We start from the raw sequence: 6,000 nt of genomic DNA, 5'->3' as shown, positions 1-6,000 counted from the left end.
CTCATATGGCAATAAACTAAAAAAGATACAGAACATACAAAATAAAAATAAATCCAAAAAACACAAATATTATAAAAAGGAGGAAAAACTAATTTGCTCGTTTAAGCCTTTCGGTGTTACAGTGTCCAAAACTGCAATCCACTTGCATTCTCTCTGGGTAAGGAATCGCACCGCATCGCCACCTCTAATACCCAATTGGATACAGTCAATCCCATATATCTGCAAGTCATTTGGATTACAGTTATGTCTCAGTTTAAAGTGCCGGGGAAGCGACTTAAGTCCACAAACATCATCCACATCACGGGCGGCCATAATGTCCCTAACATGTTCACGTGTCCTTACTCGTAACTCACGTGATGTCAATCCTACATATATTAGGTTACACTTGCACTTTGCGTAGTAAACAACATGTGTAGTTGTACATGTAATGAACATGTTGATGTTAAAGGTTTTAGAGCCGTCCGAAGATGTGAATGATGTGGCCCGTACATGGTTTTTACATGCCAGACAGTTTTTACATGGAAAAAACCCCTTCCTCCTATCTGCATTTCCAAATAAGGATGGGGACCTAGTCACATAGTGACTATTCACTAGCATGTCTTTGAGATTTCGACTACGACGGGCCGTCATTTGAGGCACCACTGATAAATTTTTACTGAGAGTTTGGTCTGTCATAAGTATCGGCCAATGCTTTTTAAGGATCATACGCATTGTTTCCCACTGTTGGTTTAATGTAGAAATAAACCTTAACTCAGCATCACATTTCTTTTTCTTATTCCGTGGGACTAAAAGATTCCTTCTCTCGGATTTCCTCGCTCTAGTATAGCCTCTCTTAATACTCCGCCTGCTGTACCCACGCTCTTTAAATCTGTCTCCCAGGTCAATGGCCTGCCGCTCAAATAGGTACCACGCGTTTGTAAGTAAAGCGGAACCATCCAAGTATATTGGGAGAAGCATGTGCGCCGTCGCAAAACAAACCCCTCTCCCAGAAACCGAGAAAGAGGTTTGCATACGAGGGCGCACATGCAGCTCCCATTGCGGTACCACGCGTTTGTAAGTAATATCTATCCTTGAATGTGAAAAAATTATGGGTAAGAATGAACCGCAACAACTCCAACACCAGTCCCCTCAGATCAGCATCCAAATTACTTGCCTCAAGATAAAATTGAGCAGCTCGTATACCATCTTCATGAGAAATGCTCGTATACAAAGACTCTACGTCTGCTACCACAAATAGCATATCAGGTTCGAGGAACAATCCATCAACACGTTTCAGGACGTCCATAGTGTCTCTGACATAGGAGGGCAAAGTCTCCACCTGTGGTCTAAGATAATAATCAATAAATTTACATATTGGGTCACACAGCCCTCCTATGCCAGAGACAATAGGACGCCCAGGAGGTGAGATAGAGTCCTTGTGGACCTTGGGTAACAGATAGAACGTGGGTACAACAGGGAACCTTACAGACAGTCCATCAAGGATTTTCTTAGAGATGATTCCTCTCTCATGTGCAATCTCCAAAATATTAATCAAAGCACCCTTAAAGGTGACAAGTGGATTTGTTGTGAGTTGGGCGTATGTATCCCTATCTTTGAGCTGTCTGAATGCTTCCCTCTCATATTTCTCTACCGGCCAGACCACCACATTCCCCCCCTTGTCTGCTGGTTTAATGACCACGTCAGACAGTTTTCTCAGGTCATTAAGAGCCTTTCTTTGTTGGTGAGATAAATTATCTCTAGCTCTATTGTTCTTAATTTTACGGAAATCCTCCACCACCAACCGTGTGAAGATCTCCACCTGTGGACAAATAGACAAGGGAGGGAACGTGGTGGATTTGGGGCAGACTTGAGGAAAAGAGATACCTGAAATACCAGCAGTAGACTCTCTCTCCAATTCCTCCAATACTTCCAGGGCCTCTTGTTCTGATATTACCCCTCCCAAATCATCAGAATTTCTGGAGTGAAGCTTTTTCAACACCAGCTTACGGGAAAATAGGTGTAGATCTTTTAGCGCTGTGAAGAAATTGAAATTGTTACATGGAGAAAAAGACAAACCCAACTCAAGAACTTCTATCTGCGTTTTAGTTAGAATATGTGATGACAAGTTAATTACCTGCAAGGCATTAGTTTTAGCTTTTTTATCAGCAGGGGGAGAGGATAGATTTTTACGTTTAGAATTGTTCTTAAAGCTACCCGACCGAGGGTCCTTGAAAAAGTCTCTTCTGTCCCACGGAATTTTTGAATGGTCAGAACCCTGAGGTCTTTCCTCAGTCGATGAGACAGATGAAAAGGAGACAGAGCGTGTTCTAGACCGTGATCTAAAAGTTGAATTATTTTTGCTATTCCACCTATAAACCCGACCATTTTGTGAATCAGCCACATCACGCTGATATTTCTTTGTCTTATTCTGTACTATCTCTTTTTCCCATTTGAGTGACTCTACATCTAATTCATTTTTATATCTCAACACTTCCTCTGGAGTGAGTTGTTGATTCATCTCATCCTGAACTACCTTGAGTTCTTCATCTAGTTCCTCCATTTTAGTTTGATTAGATTTCACTAATAATTCCATAAATGTTTTTGAACACAATGATGCTGCATCTTCCCATGATTTAATAAAAACCTCCTCATTTACAGGAAAAGAAGGGAAGACTTGAACTCTTAGTCCTCTCGGAATCAGACCACACGTAATATACTTCTCCAAAAATGCTTTGTTCCACCATAAACGGGCTCTTTTGAGCAACAGTTCCTTATATTTTCTAAAAAGTTCTCCACCATTTTTGGATTTACAGTCATTAGCAGCACCTGAACCCTCATCAAATACTCTGTCGAGTTGTGTGCGCCACGCTTTCACGCGCTCGCGAAAGTCCATCTGTCCCAAGATGGAAACTGTGAAAACACAGACAATGATAATAGCAAACAAGATTTCAAGGGCAGTGAACATATAATTATAGGTGGCCCTGACCCATGGTGACCACCCCATAACATGCACTAGCTGTGGAAAAACTCCCAATACTTTGTATACAAAAACACATGGAGTAAAGACATCCACCAAAAAAAATATATATAAAAAATAATTTTATTCTGAAAAATAATACTATAGACAATAAAGTACATAAAGACGGGTCACATAATAAAAGAGCTCCATATGATAAGGAATTCAGGTACAGAAAAAACAGACATGTAGCAATACTAACAGCAATGGAATGTGTATAATGGATATGCAGAGATAAGTAAAGTGCCAGTGCTTAAAATCTTACTTTCAGATATCCAGAGAATCCCACAGAGTGACCCCCTCATAGTAATAAACCATCATAGCATAATAGCTCAAAATCTTAGTCTGGAGGCCACATAATGAAAAACCTGTTCAAAACCGCTTACCCATAGCTAATTAGTATGCCACACGTGTAGCCCCTACGCGCGTTTCGCGTGGGCTTCGTCGGGGGGCTATGATGGCATGTTCTGTCCCACTCTCCCTTAAATCACCCCATCACAGCTGTGGAGAATCATCATAGATGGCGCATGTCATCACAACGGGACCCGGAGTTCGCGTCAACACACGGCGCCAAAATGGCGGTGCGGCTCACCCAGAACAACTGGTGACGTCACTGAACCGCACACGTCATCAAACGGCGCCGGAAGTGGCGCGCCGGTTATCTCAGTGTGTAGGACATGCGCACTGATGATCTCCCAAGGCTGAGCACCAGAACAGCAGATGAAGTCATCGGACCGCCCACACAACACAGCGGCACCCAAAGACGACGCATCCATCGTCTCAGAACATGCTCCACCCATCCAGCGGTACAATCTAGTAACTAGAATCCAAAAACGCATCTCCAACAACAGTAAAGGAGATCTATAGATTATGAATCAATGCAATATTATATGCACCGCTGAACAAGATATAGAGTATAATATTCACAAGACAGTAGCGCATCCGTGCACAATTAGCCCAGTCCAGACCATTATAGACACGAAAGATACAAAATATATATATGAAAAATAAAAAATAAAAAATATAATAATAAAGAATATAAAATATATAGAATATAAGTGTTAAATACATAAGTGTATGATACCATATACACTAGAGACACGAGGTGAGAAAAACCTCAATATATATGAATACAGCTTTTTCACAAAACTATCCCACAAAATTATACAATAACATTATATATATATAATGTGAAAAGAATTCATTTAGAATATAAATAGATACCATAAGTGAAGTGAAAACTTAAAAAGTGAAATACAAATATATATTAGGACCACAATAAAGTGGAAACTCTACCAAATAGTGCAAAAAAAAACAAAAAAACACAATTGTGCATATATATATAGAAAGATCGTGAATATATGGTCCAGGCGCTCCAACATGTGTGAAAGACTTCTTCCCGAAACCGTTGCTCGATGTCAGGGGTCCAGGAGGGAGGATGCTCACAAATGTTCATTCTCATATGGCAATAAACTAAAAAAGATACAGAACATACAAAATAAAAATAAATCCAAAAAACACAAATATTATAAAAAGGAGGAAAAACTAATTTGCTCGTTTAAGCCTTTCGGTGTTACAGTGTCCAAAACTGCAATCCACTTGCATTCTCTCTGGGTAAGGAATCGCACCGCATCGCCACCTCTAATACCCAATTGGATACAGTCAATCCCATATATCTGCAAGTCATTTGGATTACAGTTATGTCTCAGTTTAAAGTGCCGGGGAAGCGACTTAAGTCCACAAACATCATCCACATCACGGGCGGCCATAATGTCCCTAACATGTTCACGTGTCCTTACTCGTAACTCACGTGATGTCAATCCTACATATATTAGGTTACACTTGCACTTTGCGTAGTAAACAACATGTGTAGTTGTACATGTAATGAACATGTTGATGTTAAAGGTTTTAGAGCCGTCCGAAGATGTGAATGATGTGGCCCGTACATGGTTTTTACATGCCAGACAGTTTTTACATGGAAAAAACCCCTTCCTCCTATCTGCATTTCCAAATAAGGATGGGGACCTAGTCACATAGTGACTATTCACTAGCATGTCTTTGAGATTTCGACTACGACGGGCCGTCATTTGAGGCACCACTGATAAATTTTTACTGAGAGTTTGGTCTGTCATAAGTATCGGCCAATGCTTTTTAAGGATCATACGCATTGTTTCCCACTGTTGGTTTAATGTAGAAATAAACCTTAACTCAGCATCACATTTCTTTTTCTTATTCCGTGGGACTAAAAGATTCCTTCTCTCGGATTTCCTCGCTCTAGTATAGCCTCTCTTAATACTCCGCCTGCTGTACCCACGCTCTTTAAATCTGTCTCCCAGGTCAATGGCCTGCCGCTCAAATAGGTACCACGCGTTTGTAAGTAAAGCGGAACCATCCAAGTATATTGGGAGAAGCATGTGCGCCGTCGCAAAACAAACCCCTCTCCCAGAAACCGAGAAAGAGGTTTGCATACGAGGGCGCACATGCAGCTCCCATTGCGGTACCACGCGTTTGTAAGTAATATCTATCCTTGAATGTGAAAAAATTATGGGTAAGAATGAACCGCAACAACTCCAACACCAGTCCCCTCAGATCAGCATCCAAATTACTTGCCTCAAGATAAAATTGAGCAGCTCGTATACCATCTTCATGAGAAATGCTCGTATACAAAGACTCTACGTCTGCTACCACAAATAGCATATCAGGTTCGAGGAACAATCCATCAACACGTTTCAGGACGTCCATAGTGTCTCTGACATAGGAGGGCAAAGTCTCCACCTGTGGTCTAAGATAATAATCAATAAATTTACATATTGGGTCACACAGCCCTCCTATGCCAGAGACAATAGGACGCCCAGGAGGTGAGATAGAGTCCTTGTGGACCTTGGGTAACAGATAGAACGTGGGTACAACAGGGAACCTTACAGACAGTCCATCAAGGATTTTCTTAGAGATGATTCCTCTCTCATGTGCAATCTCCAAAATATTAATCAAAGCACCCTTAAAGG

At 41.1% G+C, this 6,000-nt stretch overlaps 1 long non-coding RNA gene across 1 annotated transcript in view; it reads right to left on the bottom strand.

Annotated features, from left to right (window-relative positions):
* Positions 1-4,075: 4,075 nt before the first annotated feature.
* LOC141092781 (uncharacterized) overlaps positions 4,076-6,000 on the bottom strand; it is a 38,172-nt gene continuing 36,247 nt past the window's right edge. The window contains exon 3 of the long non-coding RNA XR_012232913.1: positions 4,076-4,468. This is a non-coding gene — a long non-coding RNA (uncharacterized lncRNA). The remainder of the gene's footprint in view (positions 4,469-6,000) is intronic.

This window comes from Dendrobates tinctorius, unplaced genomic scaffold (genome assembly GCF_039654945.1).
Source record: "Dendrobates tinctorius isolate UK_male_01 unplaced genomic scaffold, ASM3965494v1 ptg000060l, whole genome shotgun sequence".
NCBI classification, from domain to species: Eukaryota; Metazoa; Chordata; class Amphibia; order Anura; family Dendrobatidae; genus Dendrobates; species Dendrobates tinctorius.
Note: the sequence above shows the minus strand (reverse complement) of the source record. Positions and strands in the feature narration are given on the sequence as shown.